Below are 14,190 nucleotides of genomic sequence, written 5' to 3'. Positions count from 1 at the left end.
TCCGATCATGGCAAATACTGTATTTAAAACCAATGTTTTGGTGTCGCAATGCCACAAAAACAGTATTCTGCAGTGTCATTAAATAATCATTCCTTTCCTTTCTTTTTGCCTTCGTCACGAGACCCGTCTGCACAGGGTAGGTGAACTGAAGCATGCCAGTCAATACAGCCTACAAGGCTAATCCGTGAATACAAGGTGGCCATTTCGCTGCAGTGGAGTAAACACGTGTAACGACACACACCCATTCAATTTCACTGCACTCCCACACAAAAACACACCTCGCTGATCTGACTCACACAACACTTTAATGAATCTTTATTCCATGTCAGGTAGATGGACTGGACACAACTTTAGGCCTCCCTAATTGGAAATAACAGTTCCAGTGAGAAACTTCAAAGGACGGGATCTAGCTCAGTTGGTAGAGTGCTTGCCTGAGCTGTTTGGGTCGAAGGATCAAAGGATCGAATCTCCTCAGTGGACCCATTCTCCAAAACAATTTCCCCCCTGTCCCAGCTAGTGCCTCATGACTAGTACATAAAATGTATGTGTTGTCCTGTCTGTGGGAAAGTGCATAATTATAAAAGATCCCCTGCTTCTAATGGGACAAATACAGTAGGTCTCATCTTAAAATCAGGGGTGGGAATTGGTGAACTATGAAAAAAGAGGAAATCTAGAGGGGTCCCAAAAATTCTTGAAATCATTGATTAAAATCTGTGCCATCTGACATATTTTGGAGGAAAGGACGATTAAAATGCGAGGAAACGCAATGTTCCATGAGAGGAAAACAGATGATCCGAGGAGAATTCCCACCTCTGTAAAATATATGTCACAAATGACAGGGATTCTAGATTATGGTAGCCCCACTCCCATGGCTAGTAGTATTCAATGCTGGGCTAGTAAATAACTACTATTGGCATGCCCGACGGCTAGTGAACTTTTTTGGGGGTCAATGTTGCTGTTTTAAGTCTATTTTGTACATATGAATATCCTGCCCCCCACCCCAACCCCCAATGTTAGTGTTTTTAAGCTCTATCTCCCTCTTTAGGTGACATATCTGATTATTACTATTATTTAGTAAGACTGTATTAACTTAAGTAAGGTAGGGCTAGTGAATTTTTAATCGTGGCTAATAAATGTTTAAAATCACTGATCCCATGACTAGTGGATTTTATTAAAATACTAGAAGCCCTGCAAATGATCAAATGTTTGACGTCCAATAGCCGATGATTAACAAATCAATGTGCTCTAGTGGTGTCGTTAAACAAAACAAACTTTAGAAACGTCATTCTAAACAGTAAGCAGTTTCAACAACAAATAATAAAGAAAAAAGATTAAAGGTGAGTATGCAAAGACTGTATGATGTGTTTAAATAAAATTAACAATTCAAATGAACAAACAACATTGATCCCATGACATCTAGTACCTTAGATGCTTTACCAGCAAGCTAAATGTTCTTAGCAATGAACCAAATGGTGAGCTCTTGATAACAGACAAGCACCAGGCAGTATATCGTGTTACTATGAGCACAATAATTCCGCTCTGACATAATATTAACCTGCTTGCTGCAAACTGGAGAAATTGCTTGGTGACCGAGTTTACCATCATAAAACCCTAAGTTAATGTCTACACGCAGTTAAATGTCATGTTTTTTAGTGTGACAATTTATGTGTATGTGCAAAAGACATAAACAGGATAAATGACGACTCGGAATAAACATTATATGCCGCTGTTGTCACGGAAGATAAGTACTGTACCGACCGAGTCCGGAATGAATTAGTGGTAGGAATTAAATCGTACACTTGTAAGATTTTATGGTCATGTGGTAATTCAGTTCCATCAAATAATTACGTCTTGTAAACTTTTATTACAGCAGGGCTTCTAGATTATGGTAGCCCCACTCCCATGGTTAGTGATATTCAATGTTGGGCTAGTAAATAACTACTATTGCCATGCACGACGGCTAGCAGAGCTTCTAGATTATGGTAGCCCCACTCCCATGGCTAGTGATATTCAATGTTGGGCTAGTAAATAACTAATATTGCCATGCACGACGGCTAGCAGAGCTTCTATATTATGGTAGCCCCACTCCCATGGCTAGTGATATTCAATGTTGGGCTAGTAAATAAATACTATTGCCATGCCCGACGGCTAGCAGAGCTTCTATATTATGGTAGCCCCACTCCCATGGCTAGTGATATTCAATGTTGGGCTAGTAAATAACTACTACTGTCATGCACGACGGCTAGTGAATTTGCTTTGGTAAAATGTTGCAGTTAAGTCTTATTTTGTAAATATAAATATTCTGACCTCACCCCAATCCCCAATGTTAGTGTTTTTTAAGCTCCATCTCCCTCTTTAGGTGACATAATCTGATTATTACTATTATTTAGTAAAATTGTCTAACTTAAAGTAAAGTAGGGCTAGTGAATTTTTAATTGTGACTAGTAAATTTGTAAAATCATAGATTAAAAAATTTTCTAGAAGCCCTGCTTACAGTGAAACTCAACCACAGTTTACTACATTCTTATAGAATCAACTATTTTTTTATGAACATGCAATATGACAAGAATTGGAATGTTTAGTGACAACTTCATGCATTATTTTATCTGAACTATTAGGCATTAAATATAAAGCAATTTAAATGCTAGGTCTAGCTAGTATTACATTAAATATAAAGCAATTTAAATGCTAGGTCTAGCTAGTATTACATTAAACATAAAGCAATTTAAATGCTAGGTCTAGCTAGTATTACATTAAACATAAAGCAATTTAAATGCTAGGTCTAGCTAGTATTACATTAAGCATAAAGCAATTTAAATGCTAGGTCTAGCTAGTATTACATTAAACATAAAGCAATTTAAATGCTAGGTCTAGCTAGTATTAAATATAAAGCAATTTAAATGCTAGGTCTAGCTAGTATTAAATATAAAGCAATTTAAATGCTAGGTCTAGCTAGTATTAAATATAAACAATTTAAATGCTAGGTCTAGCTAGTATTAAATTTTGGTAAGTTAAAGTTTGTTTTGTTTAACACCACCATTAGAACACATTGATTCATTAATCATCGGCCATTGGATGTCCACCATTTGGTAACTGTCAAAAAACTTTAGAAGAAACCTGCTACATTTTTCCATTAGGAGCAAGGAATCTTTTATATGCACTTTTGTGGACATGTTAGCACATACCACAACCTTTTATAAACCATATAGTTGTGGTGCACTGATTGGGATGGGAATATTAAGTAACAGATTTGCTGCTATCATAATATTCATATTCACATAGGCTATTCCTTCTATACAGCAGCAAGGATCTTTTAATATGCACTTTCCCAGACACAAGACATAAATAACATGGTCCATTATATCAGATATTGAGTACATGTATGTCCACATTTAGAATAAACTTTATGTATTAAATGCTTAATGCATATGCAAAGAATTTTAATTATGCAGCCTGAAGGATGTGTGTAGAACAGGTCTGCATCATGGTAATATATTTTATTTTGAGTAAACAGCTGATGAAGCTTAAAAGATGAGTTATATAAGTCCAAATAGGACTCAAAACAACGAGTATATAATACCACAGATATTACACAGCAGCATCACAATATATATTTCAGTCATGTTTCACTGTCATAAATACATGCATATATAATTAACCAATGTCAGTTTACAGTACAGACACAATGGCAATACATTAATCAGGTTTGGCACCATTCTGCACTAATTTCACACTAAAGCACACAAATGCATGTGAAGGAGTAATATCTTGTCACTTCGGAGCTAAATTGTTTCTTTTGCATACACGTATTGCTCTTTACCCTCAACATTAGTTCTGACAGCTCATTACTTATTTAGATTTCCTTTGTCGAGTGCATGCATGTACTTGAAAACAATTAGTGGCCAACACTTGATCAAGGAAAGGAAAGGAATATTTGTTTAACGACACCTCACCACATTTTAAACCATGGCTGTCTGGTGTCAAACATATGGTTATTTCAAGACATGGTATGGTTATGATATGGTTATGACAAGAAAAAAGCAACTCCAGGGCTTGAACTTAAGAATTTGTCTCCCATGGCAATATTTAAAAGAATTGCAAAGGGTGAAAGAGTCCACCGACAGCAATTTTGAGCCTGCCTATGGCAATTTTTTAAAAAGTGACACTTGCAGAAAATAAACCTGACTGAAAGGCTATCTTGTTATTTGTAGACATCTTTTAATGTGCAAATGTTAAATATTGTCAGATAATGTACACCAGGTGTATACATTTCGCCATTGTTGAGGAGCTTTACCGACTGCACAAAAGTGTCATCGGTGATGCTCTCTACCTATGGCAATTTATATCTCAACGAAGGCAATTGTTATCAGTGCCGCTGTTAAATTCGAGCCCTGAACTCCTAACAATAAAGCAGCAAGGAACACGTAAAATGCACTTTCCCATATATAGTTTTTGAAGAGAGCACTAGCCAGGACTGAGAAATGTTGTAAGTCTACTGAAGGAAGGAAATGTTTTATTTAACGACGCACTCAACACATTTTATTTACAGTTATATGGCGCCAGACATGGTAAGGACCACACTGATATATATAGAGAGAGAGGAAAGCCACTGTTGTCACTTCACGGGCTACTCTTTTCGATTAATAGCAAGGGATCTTTTATATGCACCATCCCACCGACAGGATTGTACATATCACGGCCTTTGTTACACCAGTTGTAGTGCACTGGCTGGAATGAGAAATAGCCCAATGGGGCCACCAACAGGGATCGATCCTAAACTGACCGCACATCAAGTGAGTGCTTTACCACTGGCCTACGTCCCGCCCCCTAAATATATTGAAGACGATGGATCCTGCGATCTATCACACTGTGGAATTTTCAAGTCACTGATAGCTTCAGCCATAGATGCTCATGTTAATGCATGTTAAACACAAATTTTAAAATTAAACTTTTATTTTTTAAATTATTTTTTATTAAAACGTTAATTTAATTTTTAACATTTTGCATGTATGCATTGTGATGAACATCCATTGGTTCAACTATAAACCATGTATCATTGATTTAGGTTTGTAAGATATGGAACTAAACATGAAACTTTAATTTTTAGTTAAATGAAAATGTTGATGCTGCCATAGCTGCCACTGGAACTAATATCTACATCTTGCATTTTTGCTTCATAATGGCAACACAGAAATTATAACAATTTTCTCAGTTTTGCTCTTCAAGATCCAGAAATCAATAAAATTTACATTTTAAGCTAGCTGTTTCTATGAAATCTGTACAAAATCTACATGTATATGGTCCAGAAAATTAACATTGAATATAAATAGTGTTAACCCAATCCCAGTCGCTACTGTATGCCATGAACAAAAACAAATATTTCAAATATGTTGTAACAATGAAGCACGGTGGTGTCAGCTAGACCACCAAGCGTAACAGATTTTAAGAGAATAATAAATGTACAGTATTATGTATGCAGCTCACATCGTTCCACACCTAATGTAGCATGTAACATTTTGCAACTTGACAACATACTTTTAGGTTAGGTCATTGTTTGCTGGATTTTCTGGGGTTTTTTTGTTGTTTTGTTTTGTTTTTTGTTTTTTTTGGGAGGGTTGTAGACAGCATTTATAACCGAAAACATTGTTCTGCATACCTACATATATGTACATTTTAAGAGTTCAAAATTTATTTATGAATTAACAAAAAATCGGAGAAAAAAAGGGGGAAGAAACTAATATTGAAAAAACCCTGAACTGAGGGAAATTATTCTTCTTCAGCAAAGTTACAGCAACATGTTTTTTAAATTATTTCTTTTTCCAAGTTTGTCTTAAACAGTAATGTAGTACATTCAAAAACTGTGCTCAAAGACCAGTGCATAAATGGTCTCACCTTTGATCCACATGTCTGCATTCTCCGGGGAATTCCTCGTGTCATCATCTTGGAGATCCACACAGCTAGCACAGGTACATGTAGCATGTCCACTTACTCCTGTAATGGAATCACACACAAACATGTAACGGTAGGAACCACTTTTTCCGTGAAGACAGAATAATGCCTCTACAGAGTGCCAGGTACTGAGACACATATCAAGATTGATGCTGGCACATTTTCGGCAAGATGATAATGAGAAAACAAGACCAGTGTAAGCATCCAGATCAGTCATGGCAGGATGGACAACAATGGCTTGCAAAGAGGCATACCAATAAATTATCTCATAATGATGACATATCTCAATACATACATGAATAGAGGTCATTAATAACACTTATGTGCACTTGTAAGAAATAACAACTTGGTATGTACATATGAAAAACAAGTATTATTTTCTGCAACAAATTCTTCTTTAACAATTGTATGCATGCTGTTGTTTATTGTGGATTTGTTCTTGTTTTTTTTTATAATATTATTTATTTTATTGTATTTTTTATTTGTTGGTGTTATGGGGTAGTTAGTTTTTTAGCCACAAATGTCACAGCCAGCAAAACACTAAGACAAGGACAATAAATATGCACATCTTGTATGTCTATGTAAACAATAACTTGCATTTATGTGAGGTAATTGTGGGCTCACATAACACAATTGCTGATCAAATTATATTTCTTTAGCATATGTTAACTTTAAATATTGATTTATGCAGCCTTTGTGCAGTAAATATTTCCAAGATAATAATTCAACCAGAATGAATTTCCTGCTTGTATTGTGTATGTATGGTAAACAGATGGATACTTTAATACTGCTGATGTTAAATAACTGCATAAATCTTACTGAATATACCAGTACATACAACATATCTACTATAAAATATAAACTATTTAATACAATTGTCAAGCAAAAACTGTTAAAAGAAAAACAAATATATATAGAAATCCTAATGTGTGAATTTAATTGTTTAGTATGTTTTTCTTGCAAAATCATTGTGATTATGTTATTAAATAAGAATTGTATGCAATTTTTGTGTGAATTTATCGATATATATAAGTCACAAATTGCTATGCAATTTTATACTAAATGTGCGACTGTTATATATCGATAAATTCAGCAAAAATTACAAACATTTCTTACAATTAAAAACAACACAACTTATTTACTTAAAAAATACTCATAAATCAAATTCTAATGTCCTTTTCAGGACTTGTTTTATATAATGACATCCCATTTGATGTATAGACATAATTTTCTGAGTTTTATCGAAAAATAACAGGTTTTTACCGACAAACAATTCTTATAATTACAAAGAACACAACTTACTTATTTAAAAAATATATATACATAAATCAGTTTCTAATGCCCTTTCCACGACATGTTTTACATAATGTACAGACATAATTTTCTGAGGTTTATCGAAGGTTAAAGGGAAATTTCTGAGTTTGCTGCAATTTTTAAGATGTTATCGACTAACAGAGACTTTTTAACGATTGTAATTACATATCAAATATATTTTTCTGATCATTCTAATATTTGTACTGGGTTAAATTTCATCTTATTTCCTAAAATATTGTTTTTTCATACATATGAAATTATTTGAAGACAAAATCCAGTTTGGGCTTCTTACAAATATTAAGATGACCAGAAACACATTGAATATACAGACTGATATTCTAAACAAGAAAATATATTTAATATGCAAATTTAATCGTAAAAATATTTTATTAGTCGGAAACATTTTACAATGCATTAAACTCAGGAATGTCCCTGTAACATTCAGTTTTTTTTAGCAAACTGCAGAAAGTTTGTTATCAAATTTTTCTAAATGGATCCTTCTCAGGATCATGTCTCCAGACACCCATAGAATGACATTTGGTGCTTGTAAAAACTCCATTTTTAAATTTTAATTTTAACATAGGCCATATTTTGAAACCACTGCTTCAAAATTCCTGAATCTGCAACTGAAATAAGTACCGTAGCCATTCTTTGAAAAAACAACCCCACCAATTTTTTTACTTCTTAGTATTCAGTAATGTGGTAGTAAGTAGTATTTTCTGTTTTTAAAAATATTAATTATTAAAAAAACAATCAAGGCTGAACCCTCCATCCCACGAGCCAAAGTCATTTAGATTTGATTTTACGATTCACTTGATCTTACAGCTAACACTATGGTTTTCAAGGTTGGCCAATCTCAGTACAGATATATAAACACTAAAGATGTTAACTGTAGGTTTATCAGGTGCTTTTAGCAAGTGTTGCAGATCTATGCAGAGACAAGGAGAAACATGGGGCAACTCATACAACAAACTGATATATATATATTTTTTTACCTTCAGAAATAAAAAACGTGTAAGCCTTGTATTTTGATCTTTTTAAAACATGCATTAAGATAAAAGACGAAAGAATGCTAAAAGTTAAAGGGATTATAACCAGAGTGTGTTGCCATTTAACATGTTTATGACCAACAGATCCTACTTGATAACTAAAATATATATTAAAGATATTTTCTTCTTTAGAATATTACACTCTGTATAACCACAGTGTTTAATTGTCATCCTATTAGTTGTATCCCAAAACGATTTTACCTTCCAATAATGTTCTATATATGAACAAATAAATACATACTGACACTTTAAGAAATGAAAAACGTGTAATTTAAGAGTTAATTAAAAAAATGTGATTATTCCTGCTAACTGGGGGCAGCCATTTGTTTTTGTTTTTGTGACATCCGATGGTATAGCTTGGGGTGAAATGACATCACCTCCGTCCAACGCTTCTATGCACAGTGTGAACAAACGCTCTAATTTACAAGGCGCTTCGCTTTCATCAACCTGACTTGTAAAACGACATAAATGACTTGATAGTATAATAAACTATTTAACTAAATATATTTGAATTTGCATCAATAGAACGAAATGGAGTTACAGTATTTTACTCTTTTAAAAAATCCAAAGAAAAAAAAGAGCATATTAGTAGGCCTATTGGTAGGGTACGTTCGAGTGAAAACAACCACTCATGATACCCAAATGATAATTTTTGTTTTCTTTGGGACTACATAATTGGTCAGTTATGTAATTTTAGATGGGAAAGTTTTACAGAATTACTTACAGAAATAAAGCAGGACGGCTGATAATGTCCATTACGATTTGAGGGGTGTCCCCACGGTTATCACACAATACCCTGTGATCTTAATAAAAGTGCCACGTCTTTTTTGTTTGTCTAGACACAGTGTCTGGGGACCGTCTAAATATACACCAGCCAATCAGGAACTACAGGTACAGGCCACTGAAAGAAAAGAACAAATAACCAAGAAAACATTCTGATTATTATTTCAGTACGTGGGTTAATTTATGTACAAAATATAAGACAGTTATTTCAACACTTTGACAATGGTGGTTTATTTTTTATTAAAAAATAATATATACTTGGTGCTGGCTACTGGGATGGATATTATTACAGAACATTGCAATGCATCTGCAAAAATCAGGTATGTTTTGTTTCTTCAGTTCAAAGACTAATTCCTGACGTGACACGTTAGGTATTACGTAACCACAAGCCAGAGGACGTATTCACTGGGATGGTACAAAATGGCTGTGCCAGTTATATATAATAGCCGTCACATTTAAGTGTTTTATTAATTAACTATACAATTATACTTGTTGATATTAAGCAATAATGTGCATTATATATCGTTGACTATGCATACCAGGCCAAATGTCCCCTCCTTTAAGTGTTTTGTGTATGTAGAAGAATGAATGAATGAATGTTTAACGACACCCCAGCACAAAAATACACATATACTATACTATAAGTAACTACATTATAAACTGTTATTGTGCCACTTCTAAAAAATATTTCCTTAATAATCCTTAAAAGTATCTAATATATGGCATAAAATGTTTAAATGTTTTCTCCCCATACTTTGTGTATACTGATTAAAACTGTAATTAACAGTTACGTCATTACTATTAGTATGCAGACAAATGTTTCGAAAAGACTGCCATAATATTTCTCAAAAGAATCAAATATAGTCGAAGAAGAAGATATGTTTGGGGATTTTTGCTCGGTTTTTTTTTTTGGGGGGGTGGGGGTGGGGGTGGGGTTGTTTTGGGGTTTTTTTTTTGGGGGGGTAAGGTTTTTTTTACTTTGTGTGTACTATTTAAAATATACTTATAACTACATGTAAACCTTTTGTTTGGCCACTTCTAAAATGCAGATACCTGTTTTAAGACCCTACGTTATTATTCCTCAAAAACATCTGATATACATATAAGAGCATGGTTTTTTGTTTATAATTTTTTTTTTTTTTTTTTGTACTGTTTAAATCATAATAACTACTATTAAAACATTTGTTGGGCTATTTCTATTATGCAGAAACCTGTTTAGACAATTGGAGAATCCACTATGTATGATAAAAGCTTATGATTTTTATTATCACTCTAAAAAAAAAAAAAAAGGCATTCTGAATACATCTGGAATATTGTCAAAATATGATGGAAAGCAAAACACTGATTGATTATCAGGAAGAATACCGAACATAATTCTGAGCAGCGTTTGCCGTCTGCTCGGTCAATTTCAAGCCATGAATATCTGCAAATTACTTCAATATGCATGTAAAATAGCACTATTATCAGACTGAATGAGATAAATTTATGTTTCTTCACCACAGTAAATTGTGGGTTAATAACCATATGGCTGTGGCCAATTTGGCCATTTCCCGTTATATTAAAATAATGTCCCCACTTAAATGCAGTACCACATTAATATCTACAAGCAGCTTTACACTGTCGTCAAATTGAAATATACATCTACGTGTATAAATCCCAGACAGATGCTTGTCAATGCTAAGCTGCTGACATCATAAAGATCTCTTTCAAGGATGAAATTTACTTGTCATCATTAATCACTTGTCACTTTCATTAGAGTTGTCTTCCTTTACAAATGTACTAGATCAAATAAGACTGCATGTATGTCACATTACATGTGTTACGTGTTAATTTGTTCACAAATGTAAATGTAATGGATATATTTATTGTGTGGCTCCTCTAGTTGCCGACATCTTTCAACGCCTATGAAATAGCAGATGCACTTAGTGGTTGTAACAGACGTGACCCATTAAAACCACTGCTCCACAAATGGTATTTAAACTCTGTCAATGCGCTACAAATGTACTTGCTAGACAGGCTACTCCAAGTATATGACGTAAACAAAAACAAATATTTCAATATATACGAGATCCTTTCATTGCTGTTAACTGATCAATATAGCTAATGTGGCCTTCAATGCTGTTAACTGCCAATGTGGCTTTCATTGCTGTTAACTGATCAATATAGCCAATATGACCTCCAATGCTGTTAACTGGTCAGTATAGCTAATGTGGCCTTCAATGCTGTTAACTGATCAATATAGCTAATGCGACCTTCATTGCTGTTAACTGATCAATATAGCCAATGTGACCTTCAATGCTGTTAACTGCCAATGTGACCTGCATTGCTGTTAACTTATCAATATAGCTAATGTGACCTTCATTGCTGTTAACTGATCAATATAGCCAATGTGACCTTCAATGCTGTTAACTGGTCAGTATAGATAATGTGGCCTTCAATGCTGTTAACTGGTCAATATAACTAATGTGGCCTCCAATGCTGTTAACTGGTCAATATAGCCAATGTGACCTTCAATGCTGTTAACTGATCAATATAGCCAATGTGGTGGCAGCGTGTTTCTTCTCTCATTAACTAAGACCAATGGTGATAATTACCAGTACTATAGTATATTAGATTAATCAATGTGCTGGGGTTGCATATTAAACAAAATGGGCTGAATTTACAAAGCATGTTTATGTCTTAAATGAGTGTAACTACATAGGCCCTACATATAAAATGCTTAAACACCTGCGTTCAAGAAAAACAGGCTTTGTAAATACGGCACAACATTTCTCACATATACCTGTGTAAAAGTACATGTGAGTATTTGTAATTACACACATAATAGTCCAATTAACATGTACTTAATAGGAAACCAAAAAAATTTTGTTTAGAAAATTTCCAAAATACGGACTGATGTCACTGATTTTTTCTTTTTTTAACAATGCATGATTAATTCCCACCAATCACTGGCAATCAATTTAACTCACTGCTTTACCTGTATATCAAATCATGTATCAGAACATTTGAGCTGAAGGGCATTTGTTTTTATTGGGGGTTTTTTCTCCCTTTTTAACACTTCATCCATTCGGCATGATTTTTATCTGACCAAACGATTTTTAAAAAGTCATAAAGTACCTACCTTTTATTCAAATGAAAAATAATTTCAAATATTTATAAAGTATAAATGACAATAATCAATAATTATATTACTTCATTACACTATGACAATACAGAATCAGACACCCATTAGATATGTCCATCTTTCACAATGTGGGATTATTATGTGTTTTGAGAGTTTATGAACTCAGTTAATTACGTAACTGCATAGGCATTGCTTAGTTTTTGTTCAAGGTTGTGTCTTGCAAAGCAAAGTCCAAACACTGTACCACATTGCAGTAAATGGAAGGAAGGAAATGTTTTATTTAACTACGCACTCAACACATTTTATTTACAGTTATATGGCATCGGACATATGGTTAAGGACAACACAGATATTGAGAGGAAACCCGCTGTCACCACTTCATGGGCTACCCTTTTCGATTGGCAGCAAGGGATCTTTTATATGCACCATCCCATAGACAGGATAACACATACCACAGCCTTTGATGTACCAGTTGTGGTGCACTGGCTTACAGTAAATGGAATACATCCATTACTGGGAACATTTCATTCAGCATCATGTTGCAATTCGCTACGCATGTTTCAGAGATAACTACACAATTTTAAAACATTAACCAGTAGTTGTTAATCAATTTTCAATTGACCAGAAAAATATTATTAATCAAATTAAAAAAAAATTAATTTCCCAGTGTCCAATATATTCCTTCCCATTAGATACCACTTTTGATTGTGACAATTAAAAATCACATTGTAATTGCTGAAACTTGTAACATAATTCTCTATGTATTATATGCAGGATACCAACCAAGATAAATACAAGAAGTCTGTTTTGTTTAATAACACCACTAGAGCACATTGATTTATTAATCATTGGCTATTGGATGTCAAACATATGGTAATTTTGACAGCCACAGTGAAGAAACCTGCTACATTTTTCCATTAGTAGCAAGGGAGCTTTTATATGCACCATCCCACAAACAGGATAGTACATACCACGGCCTTTGATATACCAGTCGTGGTGCACTGGCTGGAATGAGATATAGCTCAATGGGCCCACTGACAGGGATCGATCCCAAACCGACAGTGCATCAAGCCCCTAAGATAAATAGAGCAACTGATTTTTTCACCAAGTGAAAAGTAATTTTAAACTTGGACAAATTTTAATGATGACACTGTATATACATGTGTACTGTCTGTTATAAGACAAACACAACATAACTGCTCCACCTGTTTTGACCTAAGCCTTATTGCCAATCACTTGTGCATCGATCGCCAAAGTAATACAAAGCCAGCATACGGAAGAGTTTGAAGACGAACATCATCATCGTCTGATCTCCTGGGGAATTAACCACTCCGATTGCTGTAGCTCACAGTGGCTTTAAGAAGACGGTGAACATAGAGTACAGGAAATTAGAACATTTTATTAAGATAAAATAAAAAGATAAAGAGGGTGTACATGTAGATCTAAAATGTCTGCATATATTAAGTATACAGTGGAGTGGAATAACTTTAGTGTGTTAGTTAGAAGTTGTGTGGTGCATGTTCATGTCTATAATGACACCACCAGAGCACACTGTTTAATTATCAGCAATTGGATGTCATATATTAAGAATACAGTGGAGTGGAATAACTTTAGCGTGTTAGTTAGAAGTTGTGTGGTGCATGTTCATGTCTATAATGACACCACCAGAGCACACTGTTTAATTATCAGCAATTGGATGTCATATATTAAGAATACAGTGGAGTGGAATAACTTGAGTGTGTTAGTTAGAAGTTGTGTGGTGCATGTTCATGTCTATAATGACACCACCAGAGCACACTGTTTAATTATCAGCAATTGGATGTCATATATTAAGAATACAGTGGAGTGAATAACTTGAGTGTGTTAGTTAGAAGTTGTGTGGTGCATGTTCATGTCTATAATGACACCACCAGAGCACACTGTTTAATTATCAGCAATTGGATGTCATATATTAAGAATACAGTGGAGTGG

At 34.2% G+C, this 14,190-nt stretch overlaps 1 protein-coding gene across 1 annotated transcript in view; it reads right to left on the bottom strand.

The window, feature by feature from the left end:
• LOC121375047 overlaps nucleotides 1-6,038 on the bottom strand; it is an 89,543-nt gene extending 83,505 nt beyond the window's left edge. Inside the window, exon 1 of the mRNA XM_041502258.1 lies at nucleotides 5,893-6,038. The gene's annotated coding sequence lies outside the window, so the exon portion shown is untranslated. The remainder of the gene's footprint in view (nucleotides 1-5,892) is intronic.
• Between the last annotated feature and the right edge of the window lie 8,152 nt (nucleotides 6,039-14,190).

The sequence above is a fragment of the Gigantopelta aegis genome, chromosome 6, assembly GCF_016097555.1.
Source record: "Gigantopelta aegis isolate Gae_Host chromosome 6, Gae_host_genome, whole genome shotgun sequence".
Classification (NCBI taxonomy): Eukaryota; Metazoa; Mollusca; class Gastropoda; order Neomphalida; family Peltospiridae; genus Gigantopelta; species Gigantopelta aegis.
The sequence above is the reverse complement of the archived record's forward strand: the minus strand, read 5'-3'. Positions and strand labels throughout refer to the sequence as shown.